Genomic DNA, 22,500 nt, shown 5'->3' on the forward strand with positions numbered 1-22,500 from the left:
CCGCCACCAGCCGTTCGCGGTGTGCGCCTCCGGCGCCACCGGTCCCAAGCACCATCCCCAAGCACCATCCCCAAGCACCATCCCCGACCGCCACCCCCCGACCGCCACCCCCCGACCGCCACCAGCCGACCGCCACCAGCCGACCGCCACCAGCCGACCGCCACCAGCCGTTCGCGGTGTGCGCCTCCGGCGCCAACGGTCCCCAAGCACGGTCCCCAAGCACCATCCCCGACCGCCACCCCCCGACCGCCACCAGCCAACCGCCACCCAGCGACCGCCACCCGCCGTTCGCGGTGTGCGCCGTTATCCGCCTCTGGGTGGTCCTTGCCGGGCGTGGATCGGCGTCCGCTGTCGGTAGGTGACGGGACCATAATTGGCCCGCGGACCAGCCGGCGGGGCTCTCTTGAAAGCCTACCCGCCTTCGCTGGTTCCCCGGTCGGCCACGAGTAGCGAGAATTCGGCCTCTTCGCCCGGAGCGCGGCTCAACTTCAGTGAAAATGCACTAAGTGCCAAAGCCCATTCATTTACAACGGCGTGTCCGCCAGAGGGCGCATTTCCCGCCGCGGACCGGCCGGCGGGGCTCGTCGGAGAGCGTGCCCGCCTCTCGGTGGTTCTTACCGGGCGTGGGTCGGCGTCCGCTGTGGGTACGTTACGGGACCACGTTCGGCCCGCGGACCAGCCGGCGGGGCTCTCTTGAGAGTTTGCCCGCCTTCGCTGGTTCCCTGGTCGGCCGCGAGTGGCGAGAATTCGGCCTCTTCGCCCGGAGCGCGGCTCAACTTCAGCGAAAATGCACTAAGTGCCAAAGCCCATTCATTTACAACGGCGTGTCCGCCAGAGGGCGCATTTCCCGCCGCGGACCGGCCGGCGGGGCTCGTCGGAGAGCGTGTCCGCCTCTCGGTGGTTCTTACCGGGCGTGGGTCGGCGTCCGCTGTGGGTACGTTACGGGACCACGTTCGGCCCGCGGACCAGCCGGCGGGGCTCTCTTGAGAGCTTACCCGCCTTCGCTGGTTCCCCGGTCGGCCGCGAGTGGCGAGAATTCGGCCTCTTCGCCCGGAGCGCGGCTCAACTTCAGCGAAAATGCACTAAGTGCCAAAGCCCATTCATTTACAACGGCGTGTCCGCCAGAGGGCGCATTTCCCGCCGCGGACCGGCCGGCGGGGCTCGTCGGAGAGCGTATCCGCCTCTCGGTGGTTCTTACCGGGCGTGGGTCGGCGTCCGCTGTGGGTACGTTACGGGACCACGTTCGGCCCGCGGACCAGCCGGCGGGGCTCTCTTGAATGCTTGCCCGCCTTCGCTGGTTCCCTGGTCGGCCGCGAGTGGCGAGAATTCGGCCTCTTCGCCCGGAGCGCGGCTCAACTTCAGCGAAAATGCACTAAGTGCCAAAGCCCATTCATTTACAACGGCGTGTCCGCCAGAGGGCGCGTTTCCCGCCGCGGACCGGCCGGCGGGGCTCGTCGGAGAGCGTGCCCGCCTCTCGGTGGTCCTTGCCGGGCGTGGGTCGGCGTCCGCTGTCGGTAGGTGACGGGACCATAACTGGCCCGCGGGCCAGCCGGCGGGGCTCTCTTCAAAGCTTACCCGCCTTCGCTGGTTCCCTGGTCGGCCACGAGTGGCGAGAATTCGGCCTCTTCGCCCGGAGCGCGGCTCAACTTTTGCGAAAATGCACTAAGTGCCAAACCCCATTCATTTACAACGGCGTGTCCGCCAGAGGGCGCATTTCCCGCCGCGGACCGGCCGGCGGGGCTCGTCGGAGAGCGTGTCCGCCTCTCGGTGGTTCCTGCCGGGCGTGGGTCGGCGTCCGCTGTCGGTAGGTGACGGGACCACGTTCGGCCCGCGGACCAGCCGGCGGGGCTCCATAGAAAGCTTACACGCCTTCGCTGGTTCCCTGGTCGGCCACGAGTGGCGAGAATTCGGCCTCTTCACCTGGAGCGCGGAGCGACTTTTGCTAAAATTTTTCTAAGTGCCAAGGGCTCTCGCGCCGCGATGCGTCCGCCTCTGCTGGTTCCCCGGTCGGCCACGAGTAGCGATAATTCGGCCTCTTCACCTGGAGCCCGGAGCGACTTTAGCCATTTTTTTTCTAAGTGCCAAGGACTCTTGCGCCGCGATGCGTCCGCCTCTGCTGGTTCCCCGGTCGGCCACGAGTGGCGAGAATTCGGCCTCTTCACCTGGAGCACGGAGCGACTTTTGCCAATTTTTTTCTAAGTGCCAAGGGCTCTTGCGCCGCGATGCGTCCGCCTCTGCTGGTTCCACGGTCGGCCACGAGTGGCGAGAATTCGGCCTCTTCACCTGGAGCGCGGAGCGACTTTTGCCATTTTTTTTTTTTCTAAGTGCCAAGGGCTCTCGCGCCGCGATGCGTCCGCCTCTGCTGGTTCCCCGGTCGGCCGCGAGTGGCGAGGATTCGGCCTCTTCACCCGGAGCCCGGGCCGACTTCCGCCGATATGATCACATCATGATCCTATAGCAAGTGTCGTATAACCATAACATGATGTACAAAATAAATATATAAATATTAACATGACCTATAAACATTAAATATATAAATATTAACATCCCCTATAAACATTAAATATATAAATATTAACATCACCTATAAACATTAAACATATAAATATTAACATCACCTATAAACATTATGAATACAATGTTTATAACCGAATGGTCATTTTGTATTATTTGGCTGTAAATGCGATCATATGTAGTATATATCATGTATTTATCCACGAACCGTTAAAGAGATGTCAAGTCAGGCTACCTTAAGAGAGTCATAGTTACTCCCGCCGCTTACCCGCCTCTGTGCGAGAGGCGGTGTAATTTCTCTCCGTGTCCGCTGGAGGGAGGTATTTCCCCGTTACGACCTCCGGGAAGATCACCGGGACGCGGAGAACGCTAAGCCGGGGCGCTGGAAGCCTCGTTCGGCTTAGAAAGTGAGGTGGAAAGCACGCGGGGAACCGGCTGGGGGTGCTGGGGAAGTTCAGCGGGCCGCGTAAAACGCTTAGCCGGGGCTCTGGAAGCCTCGTTCGGCTTAAACAGTGAGGAGGAAAGCAGCCGGGGAACCGGCTGGAAGTGCTGTGGAGGCTCGGCGGGCCGCTTAAAACGCTTAGCCGGGGCTCTGGAAGCCTCGTTCGGCTTGAACAGTGAGGAGGAAAGCACTCGGGGAACCGGCTGGAGGTGCGGTGGAATCTCAGCGTGCCGCGTAAAACGCTTAGCCGAGGCTCTGGAAGCCTCGTTCGGCTTAAACAGTGAGGAGAAAAGCACCCGTGGAAGCGGCTGGAGGTGCGGTGGAAGTCCCGCGGGCCGCGTAAAACGCTTAGCCGGGGCTCTGGAAGCCTCGTTCGGCTTGAACAGTGAGGAGGAAAGCACTCGGGGAACCGGCTGGAGGTGCGGTGGAATCTCAGCGTGCCGCGTAAAACGCTTAGCCGAGGCTCTGGAAGCCTCGTTCGGCTTAAACAGTGAGGAGAAAAGCACCCGTGGAAGCGGCTGGAGGTGCGGTGGAAGTCCCGCGGGCCGCGTAAAACGCTTAGCCGGGGCTCTGGAAGCCTCGTTCGGCTTAAACAGTGAGGAGGAATGCATCATGAGAACCGTCTGGAGGTGCTGTGGAAGCTCAGCGGGCTGCGTAAAACGCTTAGCCGGGGCTCTGGAAGCCTCCTCGGGCGTCAAGAGTTAGGAGGAAAGCCTCATGGGAACCGGCTGGAGGTGCTGTGGAAGTTCAGCGGGCCGCGTAAAACGCTTAGCCGGGGCTCTGGAAGCCGCGTTCGGCTTAAACAGTGAGGAGGAAACCATCAAGAGAACCGGCTGGAGGTGCCCTGGAAGCTCAGCGGGCCGCGTAAAACGCTTAGCCGGGGCTCTGGAAGCCTCGTTCGGCTTAGAAAGTGAGGAGGAATGCATCATGAGAACCGGCTGGAGGTGCTCCGGAAGTTCAGCGGGCCGCGTAAAACGCTTAGCCGGGGCTCTGGAAGCCGCGTTCGGCTTAAACAGTGAGGAGGAAACCATCAAGAGAACCGGCTGGAGGTGCTTTGGAAGCTCATCGGCCCGCGGAAAACGCTTAGCCGGGGCTCTGGAAGCCTCCTCGGGCGTCGAGAGTTAGGAGAAAAAGCACCCCCGAGAACCGGCCGGGTCGTCCACGAACCGCTAAAAAGATGTCGAGTGCCGCTACCTTAAGAGAGTCATAGTTACTCCCGCCGTTTGGCCGAAGGTGTATTTACTCGCCGTGTCCGCTGGAGGGAGGTATTTCCCCGCTCCAACGTCACCGGCGGCTTACGAACGTCTCCCCGAGCGCTCGGAAGTCCGCGCGGGGGGGGAGAAGCGGGCCGTGCGAGGTACCGGGTGGAGCTGGACCGTCACCTGGTCCGCTCGTCGTGCGCGCCGGCCGCTGGAAGTCGAACAAAGCTCCGCGATCTCATCCGCGGTGCTTGTAAAGTGCAGATCCGCTGGGCTGGAGCTATTTTGGGCCACTTGGCGCGCGCGCACGGCCTCCCGGAGGTGCCGGGTGGAGTGCGCGAGCGCACCGGCCGCTGGAAGTCGGATGAAGCTCCGCGATCTCATCCGCGGAGCTTGTAAAGTGCAGATCCGCTGGGCTGGAGCTATTTTCGGCCACTTGCGCATGCGCACGGCCTCCCGGAGGTTCCGGGCGGCGTGCGTAAGCGCACCGGCCGCTGGAAGTCGAATAATGCTCCGCGATCTCATCCGCGGTGCTTACAACTAGCCGATCCGGTCGGCCTGGAGCTATTTTCGGCCACTTGGCCCGCGCGCACGGCCTCCCGGCTGTCCCGGTGGTCCCGGTCGCCTCCGCGGACGGTTAAAAAAAATCTCAAGTGAGCCTACCTTAAGAGAGTGATTGTTACTCCCGCATTTTGGCTACTCAAAGTGCCATCAGACGCGCAGCAACGCGAGTGTGCGCTAAGTGCGAGAGCTGGCGTATTTACCCGCCGTGTCCGCTAGAGGGAGGTAATTCCCCGTTACAAGCTCCGGGAAGATCAGCGGGACGCGGAGAACGCTTAGCCGGGGTGCTGGAAGCCTCGTTCGGCTTAGAAAGTGAGGCGGAAAGCACTCGGGGAACCGGCTGGAGGTGCTCTGGAAGTTCAGCGGGCCGCGCAAAACGCTTAGCCGGGGCTGTGGAAGCCTCCTTCGGCTTAGAAAATGAGGCGGAAAGCCTCATGAGAACCGGCTGGAGGTGCGGTGGGAGCTCAGCGGGCCGCGTAAAACGCTTAGCCGAGGCTCTGGAAGCCTCCTCGGGCGTCAAGAGTGAGGAGGAAAGCACCCGGAGAATGACATTTTGATATGATTTGACTATAAATGCGATCATATGTAGTATATATCATATATTTATCCACGAACCGTTCAAAAAAATCTCAAGTGAGCCTACCTTAAGAGAGTGACAGTTACTCCCGCCGTTTGGCCGCTCAGAGTGCCACCAGACGCGCAGCAACGCGAGTGTGCGCTAAGTGCGAGAGGTGGCGTATTTACCCGCCGTGTCCGCTGGAGGGAGGTAATTCCCCGTTACAAGCTCCGGGAAGATCAGCGGGACGCGGAGAACGCTTAGCCGGGGCTCTGGAAGCCTCGGGCGGCTTAGAAAGTGAGGAGAAAAGCACCCGGAGAAGCGGCTGGAGGTGCTCTGGAAGTTCAGCGGGCCGCGTAAAACGCTTAGCCGGGGCTCTGGAAGCCTCGTTCGGCTTAAACAGTGAGGAGGAAAGCACCCGGGGAACCGGCTGGAGGTGCTCTGGAAGCTCAGCGGTCCCGGTCGCCTACACGGACGGTTAAAAAAATCTCAAGTGAGCCTACCTTAAGAGAGTGACAGTTACTCCCGCCGTTTGGCCGCTCAGAGTGCCACCAGACACGCAGCAACGGGTGTGTGCGCTAAGTGCGAGAGGTGGCGTATTTACCCGCCGTGTCCGCTGGAGGGAGGTAATTCCCCGTTACGACCTCCGGGGAGATCAACGGGACGCGGAGAACGCTTAGCCGGGGCTCTGGAAGCCTCGGGCGGCTTGTAAAGTGAGGAGGAAAGCACCCGGAGAAGCGGCTGGAGGTGCTCTGGAAGTTCAGCGGGCCGCGTAAAACGCTTAGCCGGGGCTCTGGAAGCCTCGTTCGGCTTATAAAGTGAGGAGGAAAGCACTCGGGGAACCGGCTGGAGGTGCTGTGGAAGTTCAGCGGGCCGCGTAAAACGCTTAGCCGGGGCTCTGGAAGCCTCGTTCGGCTTAGGAAGTGAGGAGGAAAGCACCCGGAGAATATTTCAATATGATTTGACTATAAATGCGATCATATGTAGTATATATCATATATTTATCCACGAACCGTTCAAAAAAATCTCAAGTGAGCCTACCTTAAGAGAGTGACCGTTACTCCCGCCGTTTGGCCGCTCAGAGTGCCACCAGACGCGCAGCAACGCGAGTGTGCGCTAAGTGCGAGAGGTGGCGTATTTACCCTCCGTGTCCGCTGGAGGGAGGTAATTCCCCGTTACAAGCTCCGGGAAGATCACCGGGACGCGGAGAACGCTTAGCCGGGGCTCTGGAAGCCTCGTTCGGCTTAAACAGTGAGGAGGAAAGCACCCGGGGAACCAGCTGGAGGTGCTCTGGAAGTTCAGCGGGCCGCGCAAAACGCTTAGCCGGGGCTCTGGAAGCCTCGTTCGGCTTAAACAGTGAGGAGGAAAGCAGCCGTGGAACCGGCTGGAGGTGCGGTGGAAGCTCAGCGGGCCGCGTAAAACGCTTAGCCGGGGCTCTGGAAGCCTCCTCGGGCGTCAAGAGTTAGGAGGAAAGCCTGATGAGAACCGGCTGGAGGTGCTGTGGAAGCTCAGCGGGCCGCGTAAAACGCTTAGCCGAGGCTCTGGAAGCCTCCTCGGGCTTCAAGAGTTAGGAGGAAAGCCCCATGAGAACCGGCTGGAGGTGCGGTGGAAGCTCAGCGGGCCGCGTAAAACGCTTAGCCGGGGCTCTGGAAGCCTCGTTCGGCTTATAAAGTGAGGAGGAATGCACCCGGAGAACCGGCTGGAGGTGCTCTGGAAGCTCAGCGGGCCGCGTAAAACGCTTAGCCGGGGCTCTGGAAGCCTCCTCGGGCGTCGAGAGTTAGGAGAAAAAGCACCCCCGACAACCGGCCGGGTCCTCCACGAACCGTGAAAAAGATGTCGAGTGCCGCTACCTTAAGAGAGTCATAGTTACTCCCGCCGTTTGGCCGAAGGTGTATTTACTCGCCGTGTCCGCTGGAGGGAGGTATTTCCCCGCTCCAACGTCACCGGCGGCTTCCGAACGTCTCCCCGAGCGCTCGGAAGTCCGCGCGGGGGGGAGAAGCGGGCCGTGCGAGGTACCGGGTGGAGCTGGGCCGTCACCTGGTCCGCTCGTCGTGCGCGCCGGCCGCTGGAAGTCGCATAAAGCTCCGCGATCTCATCCGCGGAGCTTGTAAAGTGCAGATCCGCTGGGCTGGAGCTATTTTGGGCCACTTGGCGCGCGCGCACGGCCTCCCGGAGGTGCCGGGTGGAGTGCGCGAGCGCACCGGCCGCTGGAAGTCGCATAAAGCTCCGCGATCTCATCCGCGGTGCTTACAACTAGCCGATCCGGTCGGCCTGGAGCTATTTTCGGCCACTTGGCCCGCGCGCACGGCCTCCAGGCTGTCCCGGTGGTCCCGGTCGCCTCCGCGGACGGTTAAAAAAATCTCAAGTGAGCCTACCTTAAGAGAGTGACAGTTACTCCCGCCGTTTGGCCGCTCAAAGTGCCACCGGACGCGCAGCAACGCGAGTGTGCGCTAAGTGCGAGAGGTGGCGTATTTACCCGCCGTGTCCGCTAGAGGGAGGTATTTCCCCGTTACAAGCTCCGGGAAGATCAGCGGGACGCGGAGAACGCTTAGCCGGGGCTCTGGAAGCCTCGTTCGGCTTAGCAAATGAGGAGGAAAGCCTCATGGGAACCGGCTGGAGGTGCTCTGGAAGTTCAGCGGGCCGCGTAAAACGTTTAGCCGGGGCTCTGGAAGCCTCGTTCGGCTTATAAAGTGAGGAGGAAAGCACCCGGGGAACCGGCTGGAAGTGCTGTGGAAGCTCAGCGGGCTGCGTAAAATGCTTAACCGGGGCTCTGGAAGCCTCCTCGGGCGTCAATAGTTAGGAGGAAAGCACCATGAGGACCGGCTGGAGGTGCTGTGGAAGCTCGGCGGGCCGCGTAAAACGCTTAGCCGGGGCTCTGGAAGCCTCGTTCGGCTTATAAAGTGAGGAGGAAAGCAGCCGTGGAACCGGCTGGAGGTGCTCTGGAAGTTCAGCGGGCCGCGTAAAACGTTTAGCCGGGGCTCTGGAAGCCTCGTTCGGCTTAAACAGTGAGGAGGAAAGCACCCGGGGAACCGGCTGGAAGTGCTGTGGAAGCTCAGCGGGCTGCGTAAAATGCTTAACCGGGGCTCTGGAAGCCTCCTCGGGCGTCAATAGTTAGGAGGAAAGCACCATGAGGACCGGCTGGAGGTGCTGTGGAAGCTCGGCGGGCCGCGTAAAACGCTTAGCCGGGGCTCTGGAAGCCTCGTTCGGCTTATAAAGTGAGGAGGAAAGCAGCCGTGGAACCGGCTGGAGGTGCTCTGGAAGTTCAGCGGGCCGCGTAAAACGTTTAGCCGGGGCTCTGGAAGCTTCGTTCGGCTTAAACAGTGAGGAGGAAAGCAGCCGGAGAACCGGCTGGAAGTGCTGTGGAGGCTCGGCGGGCCGCGTAAAATGCTTAACCGGGGCTCTGGAAGCCTCGTTCGGCTGGGAGAGTGAGGAGGAAAGCACCATGAGGACCGGCTGGAGGTCTTCTGGAAGCACAGCGGGCCGTGGAGAACGCTTAGAAGTGCTGGAAGTCGAGTAAGGCTCAGCCATCTCGTCCAAGGTGCTTATAAAGTGCATGTCCGCTCGGCTGGAGGTATTTCCGGCCACCCGGCGCGTGTGCACGGCCTCTGGGTGGCTCCGGGCCGGCTAGAATTCCGGACCGCGATCGCTAACTCGCGGGACCCTAAATGGCCCGCGGACCAGCCGGCGGGACCTCGGTGACCACCCATCCGCCTCGCGGTGGTCCCCGGCCGGGTAGAATTCCGGACCGCGATCGGTAACTCGCGGGACCCTAAATGGCCCGCGGACCAGCCGGCGGGACCTCGGTGACCACCCATCCGCCTCGCGGTGGTCCCCGGCCGGGTAGAATTCCGGACCGCGATCGCTAACTCGCGGGACCGCAATTGGCCCGCGGACCAGCCGGCGGGACCCACTTGACTTCCTATCCGCCTTCGCTGGTTCCCAAGTCGGCTAGAATTCCGGACCGCGATCGCTAACTCGCGGGACCCTAAATGGCCCGCGGACCAGCCGGCGGGACCCACTTGACTTTCTATCCGCCTTCGCTGGTTCCCAAGTCGGCTAGAATTCCGGACCGCGATCGCTAACTCGCGGGACCGCAATTGGCCCGCGGACCAGCCGGCGGGACCCACTTGACTTCCTATCCGCCTTCGCTGGTTCCCAAGTCGGCTAGAATTCCGGACCGCGATCGCTAACTCGCGGGACCCTAAATGGCCCGCGGACCAGCCGGCGGGACCTCGGTGAAGACCCATCCGCCTCGCGGTGGTCCCCGGCCGGCTAGAATTCCGGACCGCGATCGGTACCTCGCGGGACCCTAAATGGCCCGCGGACCAGCCGGCGGGACCTCGGTGAGCACCCATCCGCCTCGCGGTGGTTCCCGGCCGGCTAGAATTCCGGACCGCGATCGGTACCTCGCGGGACCCTAAATGGCCCGCGGACCAGCCGGCGGGACCTCGGTGAAGACCCATCCGCCTCGCGGTGGTCCCCGGCCGGGTAGAATTCCGGACCGCGATCGCTAACTCGCGGGACCCTAAATGGCCCGCGGACCAGCCGGCGGGACCTCGGTGAAGACCCATCCGCCTCGCGGTGGTCCCCGGCCGGCTAGAATTCCGGACCGCGATCGGTAACTCGCGGGACCCTAAATGGCCCGCGGACCAGCCGGCGGGACCTCGGTGACCACCCATCCGCCTCGCGGTGGTCCCTGGCCGGCTAGAATTCCGGACCGCGATCGGTAACTCGCGGGACCCTAAATGGCCCGCGGACCAGCCGGCGGGACCTCGGTGACCACCCATCCGCCTTCGCTGGTTCCCAAGTCGGCTAGAATTCCGGACCGCGATCGCTAACTCGCGGGACCCTAAATGGCCCGCGGACCAGCCGGCGGGACCCACTTGACTTTCTATCCGCCTTCGCTGGTTCCCAAGTCGGCTAGAATTCCGGACCGCGATCGCTAACTCGCGGGACCCTAAATGGCCCGCGGACCAGCCGGCGGGACCCACTTGACTTTCTATCCGCCTTCGCTGGTTCCCAAGTCGGCTAGAATTCCGGACCGCGATCGCTAACTCGCGGGACCCTAAATGGCCCGCGGACCAGCCGGCGGGACCTCGGTGACCACCCATCCGCCTTCGCTGGTTCCCAAGTCGGCTAGAATTCCGGACCGCGATCGCTAACTCGTGGGACCGCAATTGGCCCGCGGACCAGCCTGCGGGACCCACTTGACTTCCTATCCGCCTTCGCTGGTTCCCAAGTCGGCTAGAATTCCGGACCGCGATCGCTAACTCGCGGGACCCTAAATGGCCCGCGGACCAGCCGGCGGGACCTCGGTGACCACCCATCCGCCTTCGCTGGTTCCCAAGTCGGCTAGAATTCCGGACCGCGATCGCTAACTCGCGGGACCGCAATTGGCCCGCGGACCAGCCGGCGGGACCCGCTTGACTTCCTATCCGCATTCGCTGGTTCCCAAGTCGGCTAGAATTCCGGACCGCGATCGCTAACTCGCGGGACCGCAATTGGCCCGCGGACCAGCCGGCGGGACCCACTCCACTTCCTATCCGCCTTCGCTGGTTCCCAAGTCGGCCACAAATGACGATTATTCGGCCTCTCGCTCTGGAAGTCCCGCCAACTTGCGCGAAAATTTTCTAAGTGCCATCGGCACTTGCTCGGAAAAGTGTCCGCCTCTTCTGGTTCCCTAGGTCGGCCGCCGAATGCGAAAAATCGGCCTCTACCCCGTTTGGGTACCAGGGGTAGGGTGCAGTACCAACTTTGGTCTTCAGGTGCGCCAGAGCGCGATGGTTGGTCCCACTAGTCAGCGTACTCATCGACGGTTTACTCCCCTTTCGCAAAATATAGTGGGCACGTATGTGCAGGACTGTTTATTTTTATTTTGAAAAATTTTCTAAGTGCCAGCGGACGCTGGCACACGACGTGTCCGAGCCACGATGGTGCCCAGGCCGGACAGCGACGGCGAAAAAGCCGCTTCTGGAAGTTTCGAATATGCCAACGGCAAAAGCGGCGTGATGTGTCCGCCTCGGCTGGTTCTCCGGTCGGCCAGAAAAAGTGAAAATTCGGCCTCTCGCTCTGGAGGTCCGACGAACTTTGGCGAATATTTTCTAAGTGCCAACGGGTGTGCGGCCGTAATGTGTCCGACTCGGCTGGTTCCCCGAGTCGGCCCGAACGAGCGAAAATTCGGCCTCTCGCTCTGGAGGTCCGACGAACTTTGGCGAATATTTTCTAAGTGCCAACGGGTGTTACACCGTAATGTGTCCGACGCGGCTGGTTCCTCCGGTCGGCCAGAAAAAGTGAAAATTCGGCCTCTTCGCCTGGAAGTCCGGCCGACTTTGGCGAATATTTTCTAAGTGCCAACGGGTGTTGCGCCGAAATGTGTCCGACTCGGCTGGTTCCCCGAGTCGGCCCGAACGAGCGAAAATTCGGCCTCTTCGCCTGGAAGTCCGACGAACTTTGGCGAATATTTTCTAAGTGCCAACGGGTGTTCGGCCGTAATGTGTCCGACTCGGCTGGTTCCCCGAGTCGGCCCGAACGAGCGAAAATTCGGCCTCTTCGCCTGGAGGTCCAACGAACTTTGGCGAATATTTTCTAAGTGCCAACGGGTGTTGCGCCGAAATGTGTCCGACTCGGCTGGTTCCCCGAGTCGGCCCGAACGAGCGAAAATTCGGCCTCTTCGCCTGGAAGTCCGACGAACTTTGGCGAATATTTTCTAAGTGCCAACGGGTGTTCGGCCGTAATGTGTCCGACTCGGCTGGTTCCCCGAGTCGGCCCGAACGAGCGAAAATTCGGCCTCTTCGCCTGGAGGTCCAACGAACTTTGGCGAATATTTTCTAAGTGCCAACGGGTGTTGCGCCGAAATGTGTCCGACTCGGCTGGTTCCCCGAGTCGGCCCGAACGAGCGAAAATTCGGCCTCTTCGCCTGGAAGTCCGACGAACTTTGGCGAATATTTTCTAAGTGCCAACGGGTGTTCGGCCGTAATGTGTCCGACTCGGCTGGTTCCCCGAGTCGGCCCGAACGAGCGAAAATTCGGCCTCTTCGCCTGGAGGTCCAACGAACTTTGGCGAATATTTTCTAAGTGCCAACGGGTGTTACGCCGAAATGTGTCCGACTCGGCTGGTTCCCCGAGTCGGCCCGAACGAGCGAAAATTCAGCCTCTTCGCCTGGAAGTCCGGCCGACTTTGGCGAATATTTTCTAAGTGCCAACGGGTGTTCGGCCGTAATGTGTCCGACTCGGCTGGTTCCCCGAGTCGGCCCGAACGAGCGAAAATTCGGCCTCTTCGCCTGGAAGTCCTGCCAACTTGAGCGAATATTTTCTAAGTGCCAACGGGTGTTCGGCCGTAACGTGTCCGACTCGGCTGGTTCCCCGAGTCGGCCCGACCGAGTGAAAATTCGGCCTCTTGCTCTGGAAGTCCTGCCAACTTGAGCGAATATTTTCTAAGTGCCAACGGGTGTTCGGCCGTAACGTGTCCGACTCGGCTGGTTCCCCGAGTCGGCCCGACCGAGTGAAAATTCGGCCTCTCGCTCTGGAAGTCCTGCCAACTTGAGCGAATATTTTCTAAGTGCCATCGGGTCTTGCCCGGAAAAGTGTCCGACTCGGCTGGTTCCCCGAGTCGGCCCGAACGAGCGAAAATTCGGCCTCTCGCTCTGGAAGTCCTGCCAACTTGAGCGAATATTTTCTAAGTGCCATCGGGTCTTGCCCGGAAAAGTGTCCGACTCGGCTGGTTCCCCGAGTCGGCCCGAACGAGCGAAAATTCGGCCTCTTGCTCTGGAAGTCCTGCCAACTTGAGCGAATATTTTCTAAGTGCCATCGGGTCTTGCCCGGAAAAGTGTCCGACTCGTCCGGTTCCCTAGTTCGGCCACATAATGTGAAAATTCGGCCTCTTGCTCTGGAAGTCCTGCCAACTTGAGCGAATATTTTCTAAGTGCCATCGGGTCTTGCCCGGAAAAGTGTCCGACTCGTCCGGTTCCCTAGTTCGGCCACATATTGTGAAAATCCGGCCTCTTGCTCTGGAAGTCCGACAAACTTTAGCGAATATTTTCTAAGTGCCAACGGCTATTCTGCCGTAACGTGTCCGACTCGGCTGGTTCCCCGAGTCGGCCCGAACGAGCGAAAATTCGGCCTCTTGCTCTGGAAGTCCTGCCAACTTGAGCGAATATTTTCTAAGTGCCATCGGGTCTTGCCCGGAAAAGCGTCCGACTCGGCTGGTTCCCCGAGTCGGCCCGAACGAGCGAAAATTCGGCCTCTTGCTCTGGAAGTCCTGCCAACTTGAGCGAATATTTTCTAAGTGCCATCGGGTCTTGCCCGGAAAAGCGTCCGACTCGGCTGGTTCCCCGAGTCGGCCCGAACGAGCGAAAATTCGGCCTCTTGCTCTGGAAGTCCTGCCAACTTGAGCGAATATTTTCTAAGTGCCATCGGGTCTTGCCCGGAAAAGTGTCCGACACGGCTGGTTCCCCGAGTCGGCCCGAACGAGCGAAAATTCGGCCTCTTGCTCTGGAAGTCCTGCCAACTTGAGCGAATATTTTCTAAGTGCCATCGGGTCTCTCCTTGAAAAGTGTCCGACTCGTCCGGTTCCCTAGTTCGGCCACATATTGTGAAAATTCGGCCTCTTGCTCTGGAAGTCCGACGAACTTCGGCGAATATTTTCTAAGTGCCATCGGGTCTCTCCCGGAAAAGTGTCCGACCCGTCCGGTTCCCTAGTTCTGCCACATAATGTGAAAATTCGGCCTCTTGCTCTGGAAGTCCTGCCAACTTGAGCGAATATTTTCTAAGTGCCATCGGCTCTTGCCCGGAAAAGTGTCCGACTTGGCTGGTTCCCTAGTTCGGCCACATAATGTGAAAATTCGGCCTCTTGCTCTGGAAGTCCTGCCAACTTGAGCGAATATTTTCTAAGTGCCATCGGGTCTTGCCCGGAAAAGTGTCCGACACGGCTGGTTCCCCGAGTCGGCCCGAACGAGCGAAAATTCGGCCTCTTGCTCTGGAAGTCCTGCCAACTTGAGCGAATATTTTCTAAGTGCCATCGGGTCTCTCCTTGAAAAGTGTCCGACTCGTCCGGTTCCCTAGTTCGGCCACATATTGTGAAAATTCGGCCTCTTGCTCTGGAAGTCCGACGAACTTCGGCGAATATTTTCTAAGTGCCATCGGGTCTCTCCCGGAAAAGTGTCCGACCCGTCCGGTTCCCTAGTTCTGCCACATAATGTGAAAATTCGGCCTCTTGCTCTGGAAGTCCTGCCAACTTGAGCGAATATTTTCTAAGTGCCATCGGCTCTTGCCCGGAAAAGTGTCCGACTTGGCTGGTTCCCTAGTTCGGCCACATAATGTGAAAATTCGGCCTCTTGCTCTGGAAGTCCTGCCAACTTGAGCGAATATTTTCTAAGTGCCATCGGGTCTTGCCCGGAAAAGTGTCCGACTCGTCTGGTTCCCCGAGTCGGCCCGAACGAGCGAAAATTCGGCCTCTTGCTCTGGAAGTCCTGCCAACTTGAGCGAATATTTTCTAAGTGCCATCGGGTCTTGCCCGGAAAAGTGTCCGACTCGGCTGGTTCCCCGAGTCGGCCACGGAATGTGAAAATTCGGCCTCTTGCTCTGGAAGTCCTGCCAACTTGAGCGAATATTTTCTAAGTGCCATCGGGTCTTGCCCGGAAAAGTGTCCGACTCGGCTGGTTCCCCGAGTCGGCCCGAACGAGCGAAAATTCGGCCTCTTGCTCTGGAAGTCCTGCCAACTTGAGCGAATATTTTCTAAGTGCCATCGGGTCTTGCCCGGAAAAGTGTCCGACTCGGCTGGTTCCCTAGTTCGGCCACATAATGTGAAAATTCGGCCTCTTGCTCTGGAAGTCCTGCCAACTTGAGCGAATATTTTCTAAGTGCCATCGGGTCTTGCCCGGAAAAGTGTCCGACTCGGCTGGTTCCCTAGTTCGGCCACATAATGTGAAAATTCGGCCTCTTGCTCTGGAAGTCCTGCCAACTTGAGCGAATATTTTCTAAGTGCCATCGGGTCTTGCCCGGAAAAGTGTCCGACTCGGCTGGTTCCCTAGTTCGGCCACATAATGTGAAAATTCGGCCTCTTGCTCTGGAAGTCCTGCCAACTTGAGCGAATATTTTCTAAGTGCCATCGGGTCTTGCCCGGAAAAGTGTCCGACTCGGCTGGTTCCCTAGTTCGGCCACATAATGTGAAAATTCGGCCTCTTGCTCTGGAAGTCCTGCCAACTCGAGCGAATATTTTCTAAGTGCCATCGGGTCTTGCCCGGAAAAGTGTCCGACTCGTCCGGTTCCCTAGTTCGGCCACATAATGTGAAAATTCGGCCTCTTGCTCTGGAAGTCCTGCCAACTTGAGCGAATATTTTCTAAGTGCCATCGGGTCTTGCCCGGAAAAGTGTCCGACTCGGCTGGTTCCCTAGTTCGGCCACATAATGTGAAAATTCGGCCTCTTGCTCTGGAAGTCCTGCCAACTTGAGCGAATATTTTCTAAGTGCCATCGGGTCTTGCCCGGAAAAGTGTCCGACTCGTCCGGTTCCCTAGTTCGGCCACATAATGTGAAAATTCGGCCTCTTGCTCTGGAAGTCCTGCCAACTTGAGCGAATATTTTCTAAGTGCCATCGGGTCTTGCCCGGAAAAGTGTCCGACTCGTCCGGTTCCCTAGTTCGGCCACATAATGTGAAAATTCGGCCTCTTGCTCTGGAAGTCCTGCCAACTTGAGCGAATATTTTCTAAGTGCCATCGGGTCTTGGCCGGAAAAGTGTCCGACTCGTCCGGTTCCCTAGTCCGGCCACATAATGTGAAAATTCGGCCTCTTGCTCTGGAAGTCCTGCCAACTTGAGCGAAAATTTTCTAAGTGCCATCGGGTCTCTCCCGGAAAAGTGTCCGACTCGTCCGGTTCCCTAGTTCGGCCACATAATGTGAAAATTCGGCCTCTTGCTATGGAAGTCCGACGAAGTTCGGCGAATATTTTCTAAGTGCCATCGGGTCTCTCCCGGAAAAGTGTCCGCCTCGTCCGGTTCCCTAGTTCGGCCACGGAATGTGAAAATTCGGCCTCTCTGAGGTACCAGGGGTACGCATTTAGGTACCAGGGGTAGTCGCTGAGGTACCAGGGGTATGCATTTAGGTACCAGGGGAGACCACTACGGTCTGTTGGTCCCCCTAGTTAGTGTACTCATCGGTTTACTCCCCTTTCGCAAAATATAGTCGGCACGTATGTGCAGGACTGTTTATTTTTATTTTGAAAAATGTTCTAAGTGCCAACGGAAGCTGGCACACGAACTGTCCGAGCCACGATGGTGCCCAGGCCGGACAGCGACGGCGAAAAAGCCGATGTGTGTTTGATGGAAGTTTCGAATATTTTCAAAGTGCCAACGGCACTTGCGGGGTGATGTGTCCGCCTCGTCTGGTTCCCCAGGTCGGCCAGAAAAAGTGAAAATTCGGCCTCTTCTCCTGGAAGTCCGGCCAAGTTTGGCGAATATTTTCAAAGTGCCAACGGCACTTGCGGGGTGATGTGTCCGCCTCGTCTGGTTCCCCAGGTCGGCCAGAACAAGTGAAAATTCGGCCTCTTCTCCTGGAAGTCCGGCCAAGTTTGGCGAATATTTTCAAAGTGCCAACGGCACTTGCGGGGTGATGTGTCCGCCTCGTCTGGTTCCCCAGGTCGGCCAGAACAAGTGAAAATTCGGCCTCTTCTCCTGGAAGTCTGGCCAAGTTTGGCGAATATTTTCAAAGTGCCAACGTCACTTGCGGGGTGATGTGTCCGCCTCGTCTGGTTCCCCAGGTCGGCCAGAACAAGTGAAAATTCGGCCTCTTCTCCTGGAAGTCTGGCCAAGTTTGGCGAATATTTTCTAAGTGCCAACGACTCAACAGCCGTAAAGTGTCCGCCTCGGCTGGTTCCCCATAACGGCCAGAACAAGTGAAAATTCGGCCTCTTCTCCTGGAAGTCTGGCCAAGTTTGGCGAATATTTTCTAAGTGCCAACGACTCAACCAGCGTAAAGTGTCCGCCTCGGCTGGTTCCCCATAACGGCCAGAACAAGTGAAAATTCGGCCTCTTCTCCTGGAAGTCTGGCCAAGTTTGGCGAATATTTTCTAAGTGCCAACGACTCAACCAGCCTAAAGTGTCCGCCTCGGCTGGTTCCCCAGGTCGGGTACCACAAGTGAAAATTCGGCCTCTTCTCCTGGAAGTCTGGCCAAGTTTGGCGAATATTTTCTGAGTGCCAACGACTCAACCAGCCTAAAGTGTCCGCCTCGGCTGGTTCCCCATAACGGCCACCAAAAGTGAAAATTCGGCCTCTTCTCCTGGAAGTCAAGCCAAGTTTGGCAAATATTTTCTAAGTGCCAACGACTCAACCAGCCTAAAGTGTCCGCCTCGGCTGGTTCCCCAGGTCGGGTACCAAAAGTGAAAATTCGGCCTCTTCTCCTGGAAGTCTGGCCAAGTTTGGCGAATATTTTCTAAGTGCCAACGACTCAACCAGCCTAAAGTGTCCGCCTCGGCTGGTTCCCCAGGTCGGGTACCACAAGTGAAAATTCGGCCTCTTCTCCTGGAAGTCTGGCCAAGTTTGGCGAATATTTTCTAAGTGCCAACGACTCAACCAGCCTAAAGTGTCCGCCTCGGCTGGTTCCCGATAACGGCCACCAAAAGTGAAAATTCGGCCTCTTCTCCTGGAAGTCTGGCCAAGTTTGGCAAATATTTTCTAAGTGCCAACGACTCAACCAGCGCAAAGTGTCCGCCTCGGCTGGTTCCCCATAACGGCCACCAAAAGTGAAAATTCGGCCTCTTCTCCTGGAAGTCAAGCCAAGTTTGGCAAATATTTTCTAAGTGCCAACGACTCAACCAGCGCAAAGTGTCCGCCTCGGCTGGTTCCCCATAACGGCCATGAAAAGTGAAAATTCGGCCTCTTCTCCTGGAAGTCAAGCCAAGTTTGGCAAATATTTTCTAAGTGCCAACGACTCAACCAGCGTAAAGTGTCCGCCTCGGCTGGTTCCCCAGGTCGGCCACCAAAAGTGAAAATTCGGCCTCTTCTCCTGGAAGTCTTGCCAAGTTTGGCGAATATTTTCTAAGTGCCAACGACTCAACCAGCGTAAAGTGTCCGCCTCGGCTGGTTCCCCAGGTCGGCCACCAAAAGTGAAAATTCGGCCTCTTCTCCTGGAAGTCAAGCCAAGTTTGGCAAATATTTTCTAAGTGCCAACGACTCAACCAGCGTAAAGTGTCCGCCTCGGCTGGTTCCCCAGGTCGGTCACCAAAAGTGAAAATTCGGCCTCTTCTCCTGGAAGTCAAGCCAAGTTTGGCAGATATTTTCTAAGTGCCAACGACTCAACCAGCGTAAAGTGTCCGCCTCGGCTGGTTCCCCAGGTCGGCCACCAAAAGTGAAAATTCGGCCTCTTCTCCTGGAAGTCAAGCCAAGTTTGGCAAATATTTTCTAAGTGCCAACGACTCAACCAGCGTAAAGTGTCCGCCTCGGCTGGTTCCCCATAACGGCCACCAAAAGTGAAAATTCGGCCTCTTCTCCTGGAAGTCAAGCCATGTTTGGCAAATATTTTCTAAGTGCCAACGGCTCTTGAGCCGAAAAGTGTCCGCCTCGGCTGGTTCCCCATAACGGCCACCAAAAGTGAAAATTCGGCCTCTTCTCCTGGAAGTCAAGCCAAGTTTGGCAAATATTTTCTAAGTGCCAACGACTCAACCAGCGTAAAGTGTCCGCCTCGGCTGGTTCCCCAGGTCGGCCACCAAAAGTGAAAATTCGGCCTCTTCTCCTGGAAGTCTTGCCAAGTTTGGCGAATATTTTCTAAGTGCCAACGACTCAACCAGCGTAAAGTGTCCGCCTCGGCTGGTTCCCCAGGTCGGCCACCAAAAGTGAAAATTCGGCCTCTTCTCCTGGAAGTCAAGCCAAGTTTGGCAAATATTTTCTAAGTGCCAACGGCTCTTGAGCCGAAAAGTGTCCGCCTCGGCTGGTTCCCGCGGTCGGCCTTCAAAAGCGAAAATTCGGCCTCTTCCCCTGGTAGCCCTGCCAACTTGTGCGAATTTTTTCTAAGTGCCAACGGCTCTTGAGCCGAAAAGTGTCCGCCTCGGCTGGTTCCCTCGGTCGGCCCCAAAAAGCGAAAATTCGGCCTCTCCCTCTTTAGGTACCAGGGGCTGGGGTACCAGGGGGAGGGTGCAGTACCAACTTTGGTCTTCAGGTGCGCCAGAGTACGCTAAATGGTCCCCCTAGTCAGCGTACTCATCAACGATTTACCCCCCTTTCGCAAAATATAGTCAGAACGAGCATGGGGGGCGCATAATTTACCCCACAAAATGAAAGGGCCCGGTGCCGAGCGCTTGGTCATGGCCGCCAGCAGCGCCCCTTGCTCGGTGGGAACACAACACGCAGGGTTGCACAGCACCCTGGAAGGCACAAAGAGAGTGAAAAATTTTCTAAGTGTCACTCTTGACGAAAAATGTCTAAGTGCCTCTCTTGACGAAAAATTTCTAAGTGCCACGCTTGACGAAAAATGTCTAAGTGCCACAGCGCTCGAAAATTTCCTAAGTGCGAGCACGGCTGTGAAATATTCAAAGTACAAGGAACGCTGGCAGAATCTCTCGACGGCCGTCTGCTCCCGGCGGCCGCCGTGAAGTCTCCCCTCCCGGGGACGGCTGTCTGCTCCCGGCAGCCGTCCTTAACCCCCTCCCCACACGTTGGACGAACACCAGCCGAGGGCGAAAGGCTCGCGGTGTGGAAGGATCGTGGCCACGGCTAATCTAGCGATGCCCGCGTTGGACGGTCACACCGCACGACAGAGCGGGGCCTGCATCCGGCGCGAGGCGGCCTTCAGGCACGTGGCTCGAGACGACCTCACCCGCCCTAGCCCGGAGCGGAAAGACTTTGAAATTTTCAAAGTCCAAGGAACACTGGCAGAATGGGAGGACCGGCCGCCTCCTTAAACACAGGCCGGAGAGATGGAGCGGGATCAGCGGCCCGCGCGTTGAGCGAACACCGGCCGAGGGCGAAAGGCTCGCGGTGTGGAAGGATCGTGGCCACGGCTAATCTAGCGATGCCCGCGTTGGACGGTCACACCGCACGACAGAGCGGGGCCTGCATCCGGCGCGAGGCGGCCTTCAGGCACGTGGTTCGAGACGACCTCACCCGCCCTAGCCCGGAGCGGAAAGACTTTGAAATAGTCAAAGTCCAAGGAACACTGGCAGAATCTCTCGACGGCCGTCTGCTCCCGGCGGCCGCCGTGAAGTCTCCCCTCCCGGGGACGGCTGTCTGCTCCCGGCAGCCGTCCATAACCCCCTCCCCACACGTTGGTTGAACATCAGCCGAGGGCGAAAGGCTCGCGGTGTGGAAGGATCGTGGCCACGGCTAATCTAGCGATGCCCGCGTTGGACGGTCACACCGCACGACAGAGCGGGGCCTGCATCCGGCGCGAGGCGGCCTTCAGGCACGTGGTTCGAGACGACCTCACCCGCCCTAGCCCGGAGCGGAAAGACTTTTCAAAGTCCAAGGAACACTGGCAGAATGGGAGGACCGGCCGCCTCCTTAAACACAGGCCGGAGCGACCGAGCGGGATCAGCGGCCCGCGCGCAGGGTCTTTGAAATGTACAAAGTCCTAGGGACAATGGCAGAATCGCTCGACGGCCGTCTGCTCCCGGCGGCCGCGGTGAAGGGACTGTACACCCCACCCGGGGACGGCTGTCTGCTCCCGGCAGCCGTCCTTCCCCCCCACCCCACACGTTGACCGACACCGGCCGAGGGCGAAAGGCTCGCGGTGTGGAAGGATCGTGGCCACGGCTAATCTAGCGATGCCCGCGTTGGACGGTCACACCGCACGACAGAGCGGGGCCTGCATCCGGCGCGAGGCGGCCTTCAGGCACGTGGTTCGAGACGACCTCACCCGCCCTAGCCCGGAGCGAAAAGACTTTGAAATATTCAAAGTCCAAGGAACACTGGCAGAATGGGAGGACCGGCCGCCTCCTTAAACACAGGCCGGAGCGACCGAGCGGGATCAGCGGCCCGCGCGGAGGGTCTTTAAAATGTACAAAGTCCTAGGAACAATGGCAGAATCGCTCGACGGCCGTCTGCTCCCGGCGGCCGCGGTGGAAGGACTGTACACCCCACCCGGGGACGGCTGTCTGCTCCCGGCAGCCGTCCTTCCCCCCCACCCACACGTTGACCGACACCGGCCGAGGGCGAAAGGCTCGCGGTGTGGAAGGATCGTGGCCACGGCTAATCTAGCGATGCCCGCGTTGGACGGTCACACCGCACGACAGAGCGGGGCCGCATCTGGCGCGAGGCGGCCTTCAGGCACGTGGTTCGAGACGACCTCACCCGCCCTAGCCCGGAGCGGAAAGACTTTGAAATTTTCAAAGTCCAAGGAACACTGGCAGAATGGGAGGACCGGCCGCCTCCTTAAACACAGGCCGGGCGAAAAATATGCGAATGTTGGGCGGAAAGACTTTGAAATATTCAAAGTCCAAGGAACACTGGCAGAATGGGAGGACCGGCCGCCTCCTTAAACACAGGCCGGGCGAAAAATATGCGAATGTTGGGTCTCATCCAAGAAAGGGAGTTACCGGCCGCCTCCTTAAACACAGGCCGGGCGAAAAATATGCGAATGGTCCATCCAAGGAAGGAGGACCGGCCGCCTCCTTAAACACAGGCCGGAGAGATGGAGCGGGATCAGCGGCCCGCGAACTGAGCGGCCGAGGGCGAAAGGCTCGCGGTGTGGAAGGATCGTGGCCACGGCTAATCTAGCGATGCCCGCGTTGGACGGTCACACCGCACGACAGAGCGGGGCCTGCATCCGGCGCGAGGCGGCCTTCAGGCACGTGGTTCGAGACGACTTCACCCGCCCTAGCCCGGAGCTGAAACTCTGCGAATGTTAACATCCAAGGATGGAGGCAACGGCCGTCTCGTTAAGCTGAGGCCGGAGGAAAGTCTGCGGATTCGGGGCATCCAAGGCAGATGGAGGTGCCGGCCGCCTCGGTAAACAGAGGCCGGACCGACCGACATGCGACCATGACCCGCCTTGGTAGGGCCCCCACCGGCCCCGGCTAGCGCCGGCGTTGGGTGGACGGTTCCTCCCCACTTGCGGGTCGCCCTCTAGCGCTACGGCCGCCGCGCGAGCGCGCGCTCCGACGCCGCCCCCGCAGGCCTAGCGCGAGCCGTACGGCAGCGAGACCGAGACGCCCCGATTCCACGCACGCACCTAGCGGCCATCAACGGAGGCCGAGCGCGCGATCCGACTCGCGGCACGCCACGTGGGCGTCCGCCGGCCGCGCCGGT

Source organism: Syngnathus floridae, unplaced genomic scaffold (genome assembly GCF_059516105.1).
Source record: "Syngnathus floridae isolate MCC-2025c unplaced genomic scaffold, RoL_Sflo_1.0 HiC_scaffold_52, whole genome shotgun sequence".
NCBI lineage: Eukaryota > Metazoa > Chordata > Actinopteri > Syngnathiformes > Syngnathidae > Syngnathus > Syngnathus floridae.